This window comes from Bos javanicus, chromosome 22 (assembly GCF_032452875.1).
Source record: "Bos javanicus breed banteng chromosome 22, ARS-OSU_banteng_1.0, whole genome shotgun sequence".
Taxonomy (NCBI): domain Eukaryota; kingdom Metazoa; phylum Chordata; class Mammalia; order Artiodactyla; family Bovidae; genus Bos; species Bos javanicus.
This window is the reverse complement of record NC_083889.1, coordinates 52,247,761-52,265,356: the sequence shown is the minus strand read 5'-3', so window position 1 is coordinate 52,265,356 and position 17,596 is coordinate 52,247,761. Positions and strand designations below refer to the sequence as shown.

The 17,596-nt window shown below is 40.2% G+C and overlaps 1 protein-coding gene and 1 non-coding gene across 5 annotated transcripts in view; both read right to left on the bottom strand.

Annotated features, from left to right (window-relative positions):
• ELP6 (elongator acetyltransferase complex subunit 6) overlaps nucleotides 1–17,596 on the bottom strand; it is a 78,511-nt gene that overhangs the window by 9,759 nt on the left and 51,156 nt on the right. The window lies entirely within an intron of this gene.
• LOC133235798 (U6 spliceosomal RNA) lies at nucleotides 1,183–1,285 on the bottom strand. The gene has a single exon (XR_009732662.1). It is a non-coding gene; the product is annotated as a U6 spliceosomal RNA (small nuclear RNA).

Genomic DNA, 17,596 nt, shown 5'->3' with positions numbered 1-17,596 from the left:
CCTGGTCCAGTAAGATCCCCAAAGCTGCGGAGCAACGAAGCCCACGTGCCGCAACTGTGGAGTCTGTGCTCTGGAGCGTGGGAGCCGCAACACTGCGACCCTCGCGCTACAGACCCTGTGCTCTCGACAAGGCAAGCCACAGCGACGAGAATCCTGTGCACCGCAACCAGCGAGCAGCCTCCACCTGCCACAACTAGAGAAAAGCCCACGCAGCAACAAAGACAAAGCACGGCCAAATAGAAACAAACTTAAAAAAAAAAAAAGAATGTGCACCCTCAAGTATTAGAGCCAGGTTTTAACTAATAATTATAGTTTAAATTCTTTGTGATTCCAACACCTTTGTTATGTCATGATGGCCATCTGTTGACTGTCTTTTCCCCTTAGGAGATGGTAAGATTTTCCTGATTGTTTATATGTGAGTAACTTTGAATGTTTGGATACTATGCTACGTTATTCTGGATCTTGTTCAAGTCCAATAGAAAATGGTGGGCTTTTTTCTTTTTAGTTTTTAATTGGACGATATTTGCTTTACAATATTGTGTTGGTTTCTGCCATTATCAACATGAATCAGCCAGAGGTATACATACGCCCCCTCCCTCTTGAACCTCCTCCCACCTCCCACCCCAACCCACCCCTCCAAGTTGTCACGGAGTCCCTGATTTGAGCTCCCTACCTCATACAGCAAATTTCCACTAGCTAACTATTGTACATACTGCAATGTATATGCTTCCATTCTGCTCTCGCAATTCGTCCCAGCCTCTCCTTCCCCCACTGGGCCCACGAAAGTCTGTTCTCTATGTCTGTGTAGCCACTGCTGCCCTGCAAATAGGTTCATCAGTACCATCTTCCTAGACTCCATACATAGGCACTGATGTACGGTATTTGTCCTCTCTCTGACCCATCTCACTATGTATAACAGGTTTCAGGTGCATCCACTTGATTAAGACTGACTCAAATGCATTCTTTTTTATGGCTGAGTAACATTCCACTGCACACAAGTACCACAACTTCTTTATTCACTCATCTGTCAGTGGACATCTAGGTGCTTCTAGCTATTGTAAACAGTGCTGCAGCAATCACTGGGGTTCATGCGTCTCTTTCAATTATGGATTTCTCAGGGTATATGCCGGGGAGTGGGATTGTCAGGTCATATGGTAGTTCTATTCCTAGTTTTTTAAGGAAAAAAATAGCAAACACTTCAGGAACTTGCGTGTCATCCTTGCATAGGGGCCATGCTAATCTTCTCCGTATTGTTCCAATTTCAGTATATGTGCTGCTGAAGCAAGTGCACATTTTTGTTTTAGCAGCAATCTCCCTGATTAGGTCCAATCCACAAATTCCTTTCCACTCTCCCTGGGCTGTGCTTCCAACATCAGATCATTTCAAAGCCCCTGTGGTACCATTCTGACTTGTCTCAAGCATACTGTGCAGATTCCGGCACATGACTTGGGCAGCAGTCTAGCCTCTGGTGTGCTGTTTAGGATCAAATGCACAGATAATATTTAGGAGAACCCAGGAGTTCATACACAGTATTATGGGTTCACTTTGTTGAGCTCCTTCCTCTTTCCAGGGCTTCCCTGACAGCTCAGCTGGTAAAGAATCGCCTGCAATGCAGAAGACCCCGGTTCGCTTCCTGGGTCCGGAAGATCCTCTGCAGAAGGGATACGTTACCCACTCCATTATTCTTGGGCTTCCCCTGTGGCTCAGCTGGTAAAGAATCTGCCTGCAATGAGGGAGACCTGGGTTCGATTCCTGGGTTGGGAAGATCCCCTGGAAAAGGGAAAGGCTACCCACTCCAGTCCATGGGGTCGCAAAGAGTCGGACATGACTGAGTGACTTTCACATTCCTCTTTACAACCTTTCCAAGACATTCCAGGTCCCAGAGGACCTTTTGCAGGTCTACTGGCAAGAAAGGAAAGAATTTCATTTCTTTCTACTGCTGAGCACCTCCCACAACTGTGACTGCTTCCCGGGTCAAGAAGTAAGAATTAAGAACAAAATCAGCAAATTTCCCCATGCTCTTGAGACCACAATCCCTGTAAATAGAAGGATTCCTCTCCCTGCTGGCCGCCAATGTCACTATTGCCTTCACCACCACAAAATTTCATGGGGGACAAGAGCAGGAGAAAATGGAGGGGAGAAAAACAAATAAACAAGACACAAGCTTTTCTTCCTGCATCCCTACCCTCTAATCTCTTAAGAAGTCCCTTTCTCACTCCTCAGACTAGAAAGACAGGCTTCTCTTGAACTTCTGTCCAAACCTAGTGTCCAGTTCCAGGTTCTGGGTTACCTTTGAGTCCATGCTAGAAGATACTCTATGGAGAGAAAAAACAAAAACAGTTTCCTTTCCAATCGCTGGCCCATGCCATCGGCCCTAGTCATTTAATTGTATTTAGCCAGGACTTCCCAGGTGACGCCAGTGGTAAAGAACCTGCCTGCCAATGCAGGAGATGTAAGAGATCCATAGAGAATGGGCTCCCCTGGTAGCTCAGCAGGTAAAGAATTTGCCTGCAACACAGGAGACCCTGGTTCAATTCCTGGGTCGGGAAGTTTGCTTGGAGAAGGGACAGGCAGCTACCCACTCTAGTTTTTTGGGCTTCTCTGGTGGCTCAGATGGTAAAGAGTCCGTCTATAATGCGGGAGACCTGATTTTGATCCCTGGTTTGACCCTGCTGGGAAGATCCCCTGCAGGAGGGCACAGCAACCCACTCCAGTATTCTTGCTTGGAGAATCTCACAGACAGAGGAGCTTGACAGGCTACAGTCCATAGGGTCGCACAGTTTCGGACACAGTGAAGCTACTTAGCACACATGCAGCCAGAGGCCCAGGGTACTGTGTGCTTACTACATGCTGAGCAAAATCAGGACCCTAACATTTTCACTTGTTTGTTTTAAGGCCATGTCATGCAGACTTAATTCCCAACCAGGGATCAAACCCGTGCACCCTTCATGGGTAGCATGGAGTGTTAACCACTGAACTGCCAGGAAAATCCCAGAACCCTTACACTTTTAACATAAACATCTTAAATTTTCGGGTTCTTTGCCATTAATGAAACTTTCCATACTGTGGTCCTTGGCATCATTTTGTCAATCATATCGTTATTCCATTGTGAAAAGCATGGCCTTTCTGTGTTTAGCAACTTTTCTAAAGAGAACATGTACGTTTCCAATCAGAAAAAAAAATTAAGTAAAGGATATAGGCAAAAGACGCACAACAGGACTTCCCTGGTGGGCCAGTGGTCAGAAGACTCTACACTTCCAATGCAGGGCCATGGGTTCTATCCCTGGCTGGGGAAGTTCCACATGCCACGTGGTCAAAAAAAACCACAACAAGAGAATGGAAAGAAATGTTGGTAACAGTGGTTGTTTTTCTCCATGTGATATTCTTACATGCAGAGGCAGTTTAAGTCAACTTTCTGTACTTGTAACCTTTTTATAATGACTATTGAGTCAACATTAAGTAAACTTTTAAAGTTTAGCATAAAATATTACAGAAAAGCACACAGATTATAAGCACACAGCTCCATGAAAGTAAACACAGCCATTTGATCTAAATATCACTCAATCAAGAATGAGAGTATCACCCCCAAGTGACCTTTTATGAGTTGCAATGGCGATTACTTTTCAATTACAGAAGTGGTATACATGGACTTCTATCAAAAGTACCGGAAGGCAGTTCCGATTTTACTTATTTTAATGCTTATTATCTTCACAGATCGTCAAGATATGTAATATTCACTTTTTCAACTCTTACAAAATCTTCCATATGTTTTCTACAGGTTGATTCTAAAACTTAATAACCATTAAAAAAGCATTTGGAGTAGCTGTTAATGACATTTTCATTTACTGAGAAATCCCTAGCAGGTCTGATAGGAGTTGTATCTCTCCTAAAGCCCGGAAGAGATGATGGCTTCAAGTGCAAAGACAGCAACATGAGACTTCACGGAATACGAAAACTCCATGAAACATGACACCAAAGGAACACAGCAATTCTTCAATTACTGACCCCAAAGAAATGGAGATCTGCAATGTACCCAACAGAAAATTCAAAATATTTGTTTTAAAGATATCCTTAATGAGCTGCAAGAAAACAGACAATTCAATGAAGTCAGAAAAATAATACACGAACAAAAGTGTTGGTCACTCAGTTGTGTCCGACTCTTTGTGACCCCAGGGACTGTAGCCCACCAGGCTCCTCTGTCCGTGAGATTTCCCAGGCAAGAATACTGGAGTGGGTTGCCATTTTCTTCTCCAGGGGATCCTCCTGACCCAGGGACAGAACCCAGGTCTATTGCATTGCAGGTGAGATCTTTACCATCTGAGCCACCAAGGAAGTCACATGAACAAAAGGAAAAATTTAACAGAGAGACATAGATCATAAAAAGAACCAAACACAAATCATGGTGCTGAAAACTAAAATGAATGAAATGAAAATGCACTGCTGCTGCTGCTAAGTCGCTTCAGTCTTGTCCAACTCTGTGCGACCCCATAGACGGCAGCCCACCAGGCTCCCCCATCCCTGGGATTCTCCAGGCAAGAACACTGGAGTGGGTTGCCATTTCCTTCTCCAAGGCATGAAAGTGAAAAGTGAAAGTGAAGTCGCTCAGTCGTGTCCGACTCTTAGCGACCCCATGGACTGCAGCCCACCAGGCCCCTCCGTCCATGGGATTTTCCAGGCAAGAGTACTGGAGTGGGGTGCCATTGCCTTCTCCATGAAAATGCACTAGGAAGTATTAATAACAGACTTAATCAAGCAGAAGAAAAAAAATCCATGAAGTCAATGACAGGTCATTTGAAATTATCCAGGTTAAGGTGAATGAAGAGAAAATATGAAAAAGTGAAGAAAGCCTTCACAAATTATGGGGTATGAAGAGAAACAACCTAAGCATTGTTGGAGTCCCCAAAGGAAGAGAGAGGGAGAAAGGGGCAGAAAACTTATTTAAAGAAATAATAGCTGAGATCTTCCCAATCTGTGAAGAGATTTAGACATCCAAGTTTTTATAGGTCCCCCAAAAGATCTCGAGACACACCATAATGAAATCACCTAAAATCAAAGACAAAGAGAATTTTAAAAGCAACTAGAGAAAAAAATTGCTCACATACAAGGAAACTCCCATAAGGCTACCAGTGGATTCCTCACATATTGCAGGCCAAGAGCGAATGAAATGATTTATTCAAAATGCTGCAAAAAAAAAAAGGAAAGAAATCTGCCAACTTATATCCAGAAAAGCTGAAAACTCTAATTTGAAAAGACAGATGCACCCTAATGTTCTCAGCAGTACTATGTACAACAGATAAGTACCCCTCAAAAGATGAATGGATAAAGAATATGTGTTCTTTATGTGATACACACATACCCACGCACATGCATACAATGGAATATTTCTCAACCATTAAAAAAAGAAAGAAATCCTGCCATTTGCAGCAACATGGATGGACCTGGAGTACATCACACCAAGTGAAGACAAAGACAAGTATTATATCATACCACTTAAATGTGAAGTCTAAAAAATAATACAAACCATCTTATTAACAAAACAAAAACAGGATCACAAAGCAGGTCTTGGTAAATTTAAGAAAGTTGAAATTATATCAAGCATCTTTTCCAACCACAACGCTATGAGATTAGAAATAAACTACAAGAAAAAAAAAACTATAAAAAACACAAACACATAGAAGACAACACGCTACTACACAAGCAGTGGGCACGGAAGAGCTCAAAGAGGACTCAGAAGACACCTAGTGATGAAGGAGAACAAAAGCACGCGGTCCCAAACCTACAGGGTACGGGCAGAGCAAATCCAAGAGAGCGTTTCACAGCAACACAACCATATTTCAGGAAAAAATAATCTCAAATAAACAATCTAAACTTACACCAAAAGCAACTAGAGAAAGAGCAAAACCTAAAGTTAGTAGAAGGAAAGAAATCATAAAGGTCAAAGCAGAAATAAATGATATAAAGCAACGATATCCCAATAAAAATTAATAAAATAAAGATATAGATGAAGAAAACAATACGAAAAGTCAATGAAACTAAAAGCTGATTCTTTGAAAAGATAACAAAACTGATAAACCTTTAGACAGACTCTTCAAGAAAAAAGGGAAATGACTCAAATCGAAATCAGAAATGAAAAGGAAGTTACAACTGACAGCACAGAAATACAAAGAATCATAAGAGACAATTACATTTTTGAAAAATATAAATGTCCAGGTATTGCTTCTTTCCTCCAAAGCTCCAGAAATGTTTCTGATGAGCAGCCGTGCTTAAAAACAACTGGACTATATGACGATCTTTCACTTTTATCTAGTTTGTTCCACTTTTTCTATTTCATATTCAGGACTTCCATTTCCTTTGTTTTCTAATTTCTCCATCCCTTCTCTTTTTTTACATTCTTTCTCAAGCCTTTATCAAGTGTAGTATATACACACATATATATATAGCACGTATAATATATATTTTAGAAAACTAATGAATTTTTGTCTAAAAAATTTATGACATTTTGATTCCACTTGTTTGACCCAGTATGAATAGAATGCTAGATTTCTAATTTAAAAAAATAGATATGGAACAAGAAACAAAAGTTCACCATATAGCACTGGGAACTATAGTTAATATCTTTAATAACCTATAATGGAAAATAATCTGAAAAATAATATATGAATATATGTGTAACTGAATCACTTTGCTGTGTACCTAAAACATTGTAAGGCAACTATACTTTCATAATATATATATTTTAAAAACAGACTATTATAGCAACCGTACACCAATGAAAAGGACAACTTGGAAGAAATGGAGAAATTCTTAGGTACAATTTCCTAAGACTGAAATAGGAAGAAACAGAAAATATGAACAGACCAACCACAAGTACTGAAATTAAAACCGTGATTAAAACACTCCCAACAGGACTTCCCTGGTGGTCCAATGGTTAAGAATTTGCCAGTCAATGCGGGGACACAGGTTCCATCCCTGGTCCAGGAAGACTGCACATGCTGTGGGGCAACCAAGCCTGTGCTCCACAGCTACTGAGCCCGCACGCCTGAGAGCCTGTGCTCTGCAACAAGAGAAGCCACCGCAATGTAACACAACGAGAAGCCCACTCACCACAACTAGAAAGGAGCCCTCGCGCTCTACAACTAGAGAAACCCCACGTGCAGCAACAGACCCAGTGCAGTCAGAAAAAAGAATAATGGCTACCGTTTTTTTAAAAATTAATGTTAAAAAAAAAGAGAGAAAGAAAAAGAAACGTGTCTACCTTGGGAAAAAAAAAAAAAACCTCTCAACAAACAAAAGTCCAGAACCAGATGGCTACACAGGCGAATTCTGTCAAACATTTAGAGAAGAGCTAACACTTATCTTTCTGAAACTGTTGCAAAAAACTGCAGAGGAAGGAAATCTCCCAAACTCATTCTGTGAGGCCAACCATCACCCTGATACCAAAACCAGACAAACATACCACACACACACAGAATAACAGGCCAAGATCACTAAAGAACAGACACAGAAATCCCCAGCAAAATTCTAGCAGCCCAAATCCAACAATACATTAAAAAGATCATACATCATGATCAAGTGGAATTTATCCCAGGTATGCAAGGGTTTTTCAATATCCATAAATCAGTGTGATACACCACATCAACAAATTGAAGACTAAAAACTATATGATCATCTTAATAGATGTAAAGAAAACTTTTGACAAAATACAACATCCATTTACAATAAAAACTCCCCAGAAAATAGGCACAGAGGGAACCTACCTCAACATAATAAAGTCCACTTATGACAAACCTACAGCTAACATCATACTAAATGGTGAAGCGCTGAAAGCATTTCCTCTCAGATCAGGAACAAGACAAGAATACCCACTCTCGTCACTTTTATTCAACAGAGTTTTTGGAAGTCCTAGCCATGGCAATCAGAAAAGACAAAAGAAATAAAAGGTATCCAAATTGGAAAAGGGAAAGAACCAGTTAAAGTGTCACTATTTCAGATGACATGATACTGTACACAGGAAATTCTAACAGCACTACTAAAGCTCATTAATGAATTTGGTAAAGTTACAGGTTACAAAATTAAAACACAGAAGTCTGTTGAATTTCTATACACTAACAATGAAAGATCAGAAAGAGAAGTTCAAGAAACAACTCCATTTACCAGCATATCAAAAAGAATAAAATACTGTACCTAGGAATAAGGAGACAAAAGACCTGTGCTCTGAAAATTATGACACTGATGAAAGAAACTAGAGATGACACAAACAGATGGAAAGATACATCATGTTCTTGGATTGGAATAATCGATACCGTTAAAATGACATACTACCAAAGGCAATCTGTAGATTCAGTGCAATGCCTATCAAATTACCAATGGCACTGTTAATAGAACTAGAACAAAATATCTTAAAATTTGTGTGGAGACACAAAATATCCCAAATAGCCAAAGCAATCTTGACAAAGAAAAATGGAGCTGGAGGAAAAGGCCCCCTTTCTTCAGACCACACTACAAAGTTATAATTATCCAAACAATATGGTATGGGCACAAAAACAAAGACGGATCAAAGGAAGAGGACAGAAAGCCCAGAAATAAACCCATGTACCCATGGCCAGTTAATCTAAACAAAGGAGGCAAGACTACACAATGGAGGAGAGACAGTCCACACAGTGCTTGGAAAACTGGACAACTCACATGCAAAAAGATAAAATTAAAACATTAACACTATACATACACACAAAAAATTCAAAATGGATAAAAGATCTAAACATGACGCTGCAAACTATAAAACTCAGAGAAAAACACAGGCAGAATACTCTCACGACAGAAATCTCAGCAATATCTTTTTGATCTGTCTCCCAGAGTAATGGAAATAAAAACAAATATAAACAAATGAGACCTAATTAGGCTCAAATTTTGCACAGCAAAGGAAACCATAAACAAAATGAAAAACAACTCACATACTGGGAGAAAATATTTGCCAGTGATGTGACCAACAAGGGATTAGTACCCAAAATTTACAAACAGCTCATGTGGCTTAGTATCATCAAAAGAAACAACCCAATCAAAAAATAAGCAGAAGACCTAAACAAACATTTCTCCAGAGAAGACTTACAGAGGGCCAAGAGGCACATGAAGAGATGTTCAACATCGCTAATTACAGAAATGCAAATCAAAACTAAAATGGATATCACTTCACACTAGTCAAAATGGCTATCATCAAAATCCACAAACAATAAATGCTGGAGATGGGGTGTAGAGAAGGGAACCCTCCTACACTGTTAGTGGGAATACAAAATGAAGCAGCCACTATGGAAAAAAGAAGTATGGAGATTTCTAAAGAAAATACAAATAGAACTACCGTAAGATCCTGCAATCCCACTCCTGGGCATGTATCCAGGGAAAACCTGGTCTGAAAAGATACATGCACTCCCCATGTTCTTTTCAGTACTGTTTACAATAGCCAAGACATGGAAGCAACCTAAATGTTCACCAAAAGAAGAATGGATAAAGAAGATATGGTACATATTTACAATGGAGTATCACTCAGCCATTAAAAAGGATGAAATAATGCCATTTGCAGCAACAAGGATGGACCTAGAGAGTGTCACACTAAGTGAAGTAAGTCAGAGTAAGAGAAATATGGTATGATGTTATTTATATGCAGAGTCTTTGAAACATTATACAAGTGAACATATTTACAAGACAGAAATAGACTCACAGGCTTAGAGAACAAACTTATGGTTACCAGAGAGGACAGGCTGTGGGAGGGACAGTTAGGGAGTTTGGGACTGACATGTACACATTGTTATACTGAAAAAGGATAACCAACAAGGACCTACTGTATAGCAAAGGGAACTCTGCTCAATACTATGAAACAACCTAAATGGGAAAACAATTAAAAAGAACAGATACCTAAAAAACATTGAATCATTTTGCTGTACACCTGCAACTAACACCACATTGTAAATCAACCATATTTCAATAAAACAAAACAAAGCAAAAAAATCTGCCAACCAAGAATACTTTACCTGGCAAACCTACCCTTCAGAAATGAAGGAGAGATAAAGACTCTTCCACACAGGAAACTTCTTGGTGGTCCTGTGGTTAAAAATCCACCTGCCAATGCAGGGGACATGGGTTCGATCCTTCGTCCAGAATCTAAGATCCCACATCCACAGGGCGACTAAGCCCACGGCCACAACTACTGAAGCCATGTGCCCTGGAGCCCAGGCTCTGCCACAAGAGAAGCCACAGCAACGAGACCCCAGCACAGCTAGTGCCGCACCCCACTGGCCACAACCAGGGGGCTTGCTCATAGCAAAGAGTCCAGTGCGGCAAAAAAGAAATATATAAATTAAAAAAAAAAAAAGATTTTCCCAGTCAGACAAGTGTGTAAAGCATTCATCATCACTACATCTGCCTTACAAGAAATGCTAAAAGGAGTTCTTCCAGCTGAAATGAGAGGACATTACTAACAGGAAAACATAAGGAAATATAAAACACACTGGTAAAGGCAAGTATACAATCAAATTCAAAATACAGTTGGCCCTCCCTATTCAAGAATTCCACATTCACAGACTGAAAGAAACTGAATGAAAATATTTGAGGAAAAAAAGTCTCAGAAAGTTCCAAAAAGTAAACCTTGAATATGCACTAGTCCAGCTACAATTTACATAGCATTTACAACTACGTACATGATATTTACACTGCATTAGGTATTATAAGAAATCTACAAATGACTTACAGGTTATATGTAAGCACTACTCCATTTTATCCAAGGGACTTAGGCATCCATGGGTTCTGGGTATACACAAGGGATGGGGGGGTGTCATGGAACCAATCTCCTACATACTGAGGATGACTTTAGTACTGTATTATGCTGGTATGTTATCTCTTAACTCTAGTATAAAGGATAAAGCACAAAAGTATTAAAAGTCACTATAGCTACAATAATTTCTACATGAATATACAATATAAAAAGATGTGAAGTGTGATATCAAAAACATAAAGTGGAAGAAGAGAGAAAAGCACGGAATTTTTATATGCTATCAAAGTTAAGTTATTAGCTTAAAATTGATTCTTATAACTGTAAGGTGTTTTTTATAACCCTCACAAAAATCACAAAACAGAAAACTAGAGCAGACAGATAAAAGATCAAGATCAAAACATGCCACTAAGGATTCTCCAAAATATACAAGCAGTTCAGGCAGTTCAATATCTGAAAAACAAACCCAATTAAAAAATGGGCAGAAGACCTAAACAGACATTTCTCCAAAGAAGACATACAGAAGGCCATCAAACACATGAAAAAATGTTCAACACCACTCATTATTAGAGAAATGTAAATCAAAACTACAATGAGGTATCACCTCACACTAGTAAGAATGGCCATTATCAAAAAATCTATAAACAATAAATGCAGGAAAGAATGTAGAGAAAAGGGAGCGCTCTTGCACAGTTGGTACGAATGTAAACGGACATAGCCACTAGGGAGAACAGTGTGGAGATTTATTTAAGAAAAAAAATAAATAAATAAAACTACCACAGGACCCAGTAACCCCACTCCTAGGCATATATCCTGAGAAAACCATACCTGAAAAAGACATATGTACCCCAATGCTCAGTGCAGCACTATTTACAACAGCCAGAACACAGAAGAAACCTAGATGTCCACTGAAAAATGAATGGATAAGGAAGTTGTGCTATATATATACAATGGAATATTACTCAGCCACAAAAAGGAACAAAATAAACAAAAAGGAATAAATCTGAGTCAGTTTCAGTGAGGTGGATGAACCTAGACCCTGTTATAAAGAGTGAAGTAAGTCAGAGAAAAACAAATATGGTATAACAATGCATATACACAGAATCTGGAAAAATGGTGCTGATGAACCTATTAGCAGGGCAGCAATAGACGCAGAGAGAACAGACTGTGGACACAGAGGGGGAAGGAGGGGGGCCAAACTGAGAGAGCAGCGCTGACACATGCACATTACCACATGTAGACAGAAGCTAGGGGGACGTTGCTGATAACACGGGGAGCTCAGCAGTGCTCTGTGGCAGCCTAGAGGGGTGGGATGGGGGCTGGGAGGGAAGCTCAAGACGGAGGGGGCGTGTGTATACTTATGGCTGAGTCACATTGTTTTACGGCAGAAACCAACACAACATTGTAAAGAAATTACTCTCCAATTAATAAAAACAAACAAACAAAATTGTTAAAATACAACTCTTTGCTTTACATTGGAGGCTGATTAGATGGGTTTTATTTTTTGTTTTATTTTTTGTGGGAGGTGATAGATATGTATATTATCTTGATTGCAGTGATAGTTCAGGATGTGTATGTATATATATATATATATATGTTAAATTCATCAAATTGTACTTTAAATATTGTGCAGTTTACTGTATGACAATTTTACCTCAATTAAGGCACTAAAAATACTTTTAAAAAACTATACCACTAAGGAAAATTATCAATTAAAAAAAAATGATATCAAGAGGAAGAAAGGAACAAAGGAACTACAAAACAGTCAGAACATAAAAAGATACAACCAGCTGAGCTAACAAAAAGACCTAGTAAATCCTTACCTATCAATAATTACTTTAAATTTTAATTCTTTAAATCATCCATCTATTCAAAAGGCACAGAGTAGCTGAATGGATTTAAAAAAAAAATAGACCCAACTATATGCTTCCCACAAGAGACTCAATTTAGCTTTTTTTTTTCATCATCAAGGAGAAACTTTATTAGCACAGGTAACCAGATGACATTTTATATGTTTATATCTATCTATCTATAAATATATTTATATCTATTCAAAGAGACTCAGTTTAGCTTTAAGGACACAAAAAGACTCAAAGTAAAGGGATGGAAAAAGATATTTCATGCAAATGAAAGCAGAAATGGCTATACTTACATCAGATAAAAACTTAACAAGAGGGCTTCACTGCAGGCTCACTGGTAAAGAATCTGCCTGGTAAGGCAGGAGACATGGGTTGAATCCCTGACCCAGGAAGATCCCACATGTCACAGAGCAACTAAGCCCATGAGCCACAACTACCAAGAGTGAGCTCCAGGGCCCATGCTCTGCAACCAAAGAACCACCTCAGGGAAAAGACCATGCTCCACGACAAGCGCACAGCCCCCGCTCACCACAACCAGAGAAAAGCATGTGCAGCAACGGAGACCCAGCGCAGCCAAAGATAAACGAAAACAAAAAGAACAAAAATACTTTTTAAAGCTGGACAAGAGACAACAAAGGTCACTATATAATGAAAACAAAGTCAATTCATCAGAGGATGTACCACTTGCAAATACACACGCACCCAGTATCAGAGCACCTAAATATGTTAAACAAATACTAACAGATCTGACGGGAGAAAAAGACAATACAGTAACAGTAGGGGACCTCTATACCCCACTGTCAACAAAACAGAGACTGTCCAAACAGAAAATCAGTAAGGAAGCATTTGAATTTGAACTAAACTCCAGAACAAATGGACCCATCAGACATACATGGCACAAACTATTTCATGCAAACAGCACCAGAACACACATTCTTCTCAAGCGCACACGGAACATTCTTCAGGATAGATCCTGAGTTAGGCCAGAAAACAAGTCTTAGAAAATGTATTAAGAATGAGGGAGGGCCTTCCCTGGTGGTCCAGTAGAGAATTCGCTTTGCAATACAGGCGATACAGGTTTGATCCCTGGTCAGGGAACTCACACCCCACACGCCAAGGAGCAACTGAGCCCGTGCGCTGCGACCACTGAGCTTGCGCCACCACGAGGCAGAGGCTGGCGCTGCAACGCAAGGCCCTGCAGAAGCAGCTAAGGCGGACACGGCCAAGACAGCAACACTTAAACAAGGAAGCATCCTTCTGACCACAATAGTGTGAAACTAGGAATCAGTAACAGGAGGAAAAATGGAAATTTCACAAATGTGGAGACTAAGCAACAAACTCTTGAAGAACCAATAGATTAGAGAAGAAATCAAAAGACAATCTAAAAAATTTTAAAAATCATGATACAAAAATGGAAACACAACATACCAAAACTTATGGAATGCAGCAAAAGTAGTTTTAGGAGGAAAGTTTATAATAATAAAGGTCTATGCTTAGAAAAAAGAACTATCTCAAATAGACAACCTAACTTTACACCTCAAGAACCAGAAAAAGAAGAAACTAAGCCTTCTACTTAGAAGGAAGGAAATAACAAAGATCAGAGTGGAAACAGTCTAAAAAGACAACAGAAAAGATGAATGAAACCAAAAGCTCGTTTTCTTGAAAAGACAAAACTGACACACCTTTAGCTAGACTCACCAAAAGAGAGGATTCAATCAGAAATGAAAGCAGATGATATCACAGAAATATAGAGGATCATAGAGACTCCAGTACTTTGGCCACCTCATGCGAAGAGTTGACTCATTGGAAAAGACTCTGATGCTGGGAGGGATTGGGGGCAGGACGAGAAGGGGACGACAGAGGATGAGATGGCTGGATGGCATCACTGACTCGATGGACGTGAGTCTGGGTGAACTCCGGGAGTTGGTGATGGACAGGGAGGCCTGGTGTGCTGCGATTCAGGGGGAGTCGGACATTACTGAGCAACTGAACTGACCTGAACTGAGAGACTTCTATGAAAAATTAGATGCCAATAAAATTGACAACCAAAAAGAAATGAATAGAATCTTAGAAATATACGACCAATAAGACTAAATCAAGAATAGAAAATCTGAACAGGCTGATTACTAGTGAGAAGACAGAAAGTTTCAGTCACTCAGTTGTGTCCAACTCTTTGTGACTTCGTGGACTGTAGTCCACCAGGCTCCTCTGTCCACAGAATTCTCTGGCACAAATACTGCAGCTGGGTAGTTCCAGCTTCCGGTTCAAGATGACAGAGCAGAAGGACATGCACTCATCTTCTGCCAGAGCACCAAAATCTCAACTAGCTGTTGAACAACTATCGACTGGCAGGACCCACCATCCTGATATCCAACATCCAAAGACAAAGAAGAAGCCACAGTGAGATGGAAGGAGGGTTGCAATCATGATAAAATCAAATTCCGTAACTGCCAGGTGGGCGACCCACAAACTGGAGAACAATAAATCAAGGAAGTTCTCCACAGTTATGAAGGTTCTGAACCCCACATCAGGCTTCCCAGCCTGCGGATCCAACAAAGGGAACTGGGAGTCCCCAGGGAATCTGATCTTGAAGGCCAGCGGGATTCGATTATAGGACTTCCACAGGGCTGAGGGAAACAGAGACTCCAGTCTTGGAGAGCACAAACAAAATCATGCACCGAGACCCACAGCAAAGGAGCAGTGACCCTACAGGTGACTGATCAAAACCACCTGCTAGTGTTGGAGGGTCTCCTGTGGAGGCGCAGGTCAGCAGGGGCTCCCCACAGGGACGGGGGCACTGGCAGTAACAGTCCTGGAAGATTCCCCTTGGAGTAAGCCCTCTTGGAGGTCACCATTAACCCTACCATAGAGCTTGCAGATCCCAGAGTTGGGTCACCTCAGGCCAAACAACTAACAGCAAGGGAGGGCAACCCCACCCATCAGCAGATAACTGGATTAGCTCACCAATGCAAAGCCCAGTTTTTCCCCACAGCCAGTCCCTCCCATGTAGAAGGTTACTCAAGCCCTTTAGCCTCCTCCATCAGAAGGCAGACAGAAGAAGCAAGAGAGTCACAATCCCACAGCAGCTAGAACAAAAACCACATTACAGAAAGTGAATCAGGGTGAAAAAGCAGACAGTTATGTCCCAGAGGAAGGGACAACATAAAACTGCAGAAAAACAACTAAATGAAGTGGAGATAAGCAACATTCTAGAAAAAGAATTCAGAATAATGATAGTGAAGATGATCCAGGATCTCAGGAAAACAATGGAGAAGATGTAAGAAATGTTTACCAAAGACCTAGCAGAACTAAAGAACAAACAACAAACAGAGATGAATAATACACTAGAAAGAATCAACAGCAGAATAACTGAGGCAGAAGAATGGATAAATGACCTGGGGGACAGAATGGTGGAAATCACTGCCAAAGAACAGAATAAAAAAGATAATGAAAAAAAAAAGGAAACAGCCTAAAACACACCAACACTTGCATTATAGGGGTCCCAGAAGGAGAAAAGAGAGAAAGGACCTGAGACAATATTTGAAGAGATAACAGCTGAAAACTTTCCTAACATGGGAAAGGAAATAGTTAACCAAGTCCAGGAAGTAGAGAGTCCCAGGCAGGAGAAACCCAAGGACGAACACACCAAAACACATAGTAATTAAATGAACAAAAATTAAAGACAAAGATAAAATATTAAAAGGCCCGAGGGAAACATGACAACAACCTACCAGTTGATTTCTCAACAGAAACTGTACAAGCCAGAAGGGAATGGCAAGATTTATTTAAGGTGACAAAAGGGAAGAACCTGCAGCCAAGAACACCCTACCCAGCAAGACTCACATTCAGATTTGATGGAGAAATCAAAAGCTTTCAAGACAAGCAAAAGCTAAGAGAACTCAGCACCACCAAACCAGCTTTACGACAAATACTAAAGGAACGTCTCTAGACAGAAAACAGAAGAGAAGGAAAAGACCTACTGAAAATAACCCAAAATAATTAAGAAAATGGTAATACGACCATACATATGGATAATTCCCTTAAATGTAAGTGGATTAAATGCACCAACCAAAAGACATAGACTGGCTGGGCAGATGAAAAAGTGTGCATGTATGCACTTCCACTTACCACATCATTCTGCTTGACCACCCCCCACAAGTTGTTGGTAATTATTTTATTTATTTATTTATTTATTTAATTTTTTTTCTTTTTCTTTTATTTTTAAACTTTACAATATTGTATTAGTTTTGCCAAATATCGAAATGAATCCGCCACAGGTATACCCACGTTCCTCATCCTGAACCCTCCTCCCTCCTCCCTCCCCTACCCTCCCTCTGGGTCGTCCCAGTGCACCAGCCCCAAGCATCCAGTACCATGCATCGAACCTGGACTGGCGACTCGTTTCATACATGATATTATACATGTTTCAATGCTATTCTCCCAAATCTCCCCACCCTCTCCCTCTCCCACAGAGTCCGTAAGACTGATCTATACATCAGTGTCTCTTTTGCTGTCTCGTACACAGGGTTATTGTTACCTGTGTAACAAAAACAATCCTGGATTGTTTTTCTTTCTGGCTTACTTCACTCTGTATAATAGGTTCCAGTTTCATCCATCTCATTAGAACTGATTCAAATGTATTCTTTTTAATGGCTGAGTAATACTCCATTGTGTATCTGTACCACAGCTTTCTTATCCATTCATCTGCTGATGGGCATCTAGGTTGCTTCCCTGTCCTGGCTATTATAAACAGTGCTGCGATGAACATTGGGGTACACGTGTCTCTTTCCCTTCTGGTTTCCTCAGTGTGTACGCCCAGCAGTGGGATTGCTGGATCATAAGGCAGTTCTATTTCCGGTAATTATTTTATATTGTTAGGTTAATCATGTTCCTATTATGGCCTGCAACTGCAACTACCTTTTATTCTTTGTCTGGCTATTGACTGTGAAAACTGATAAAAATCTTTTACTATTGTGAT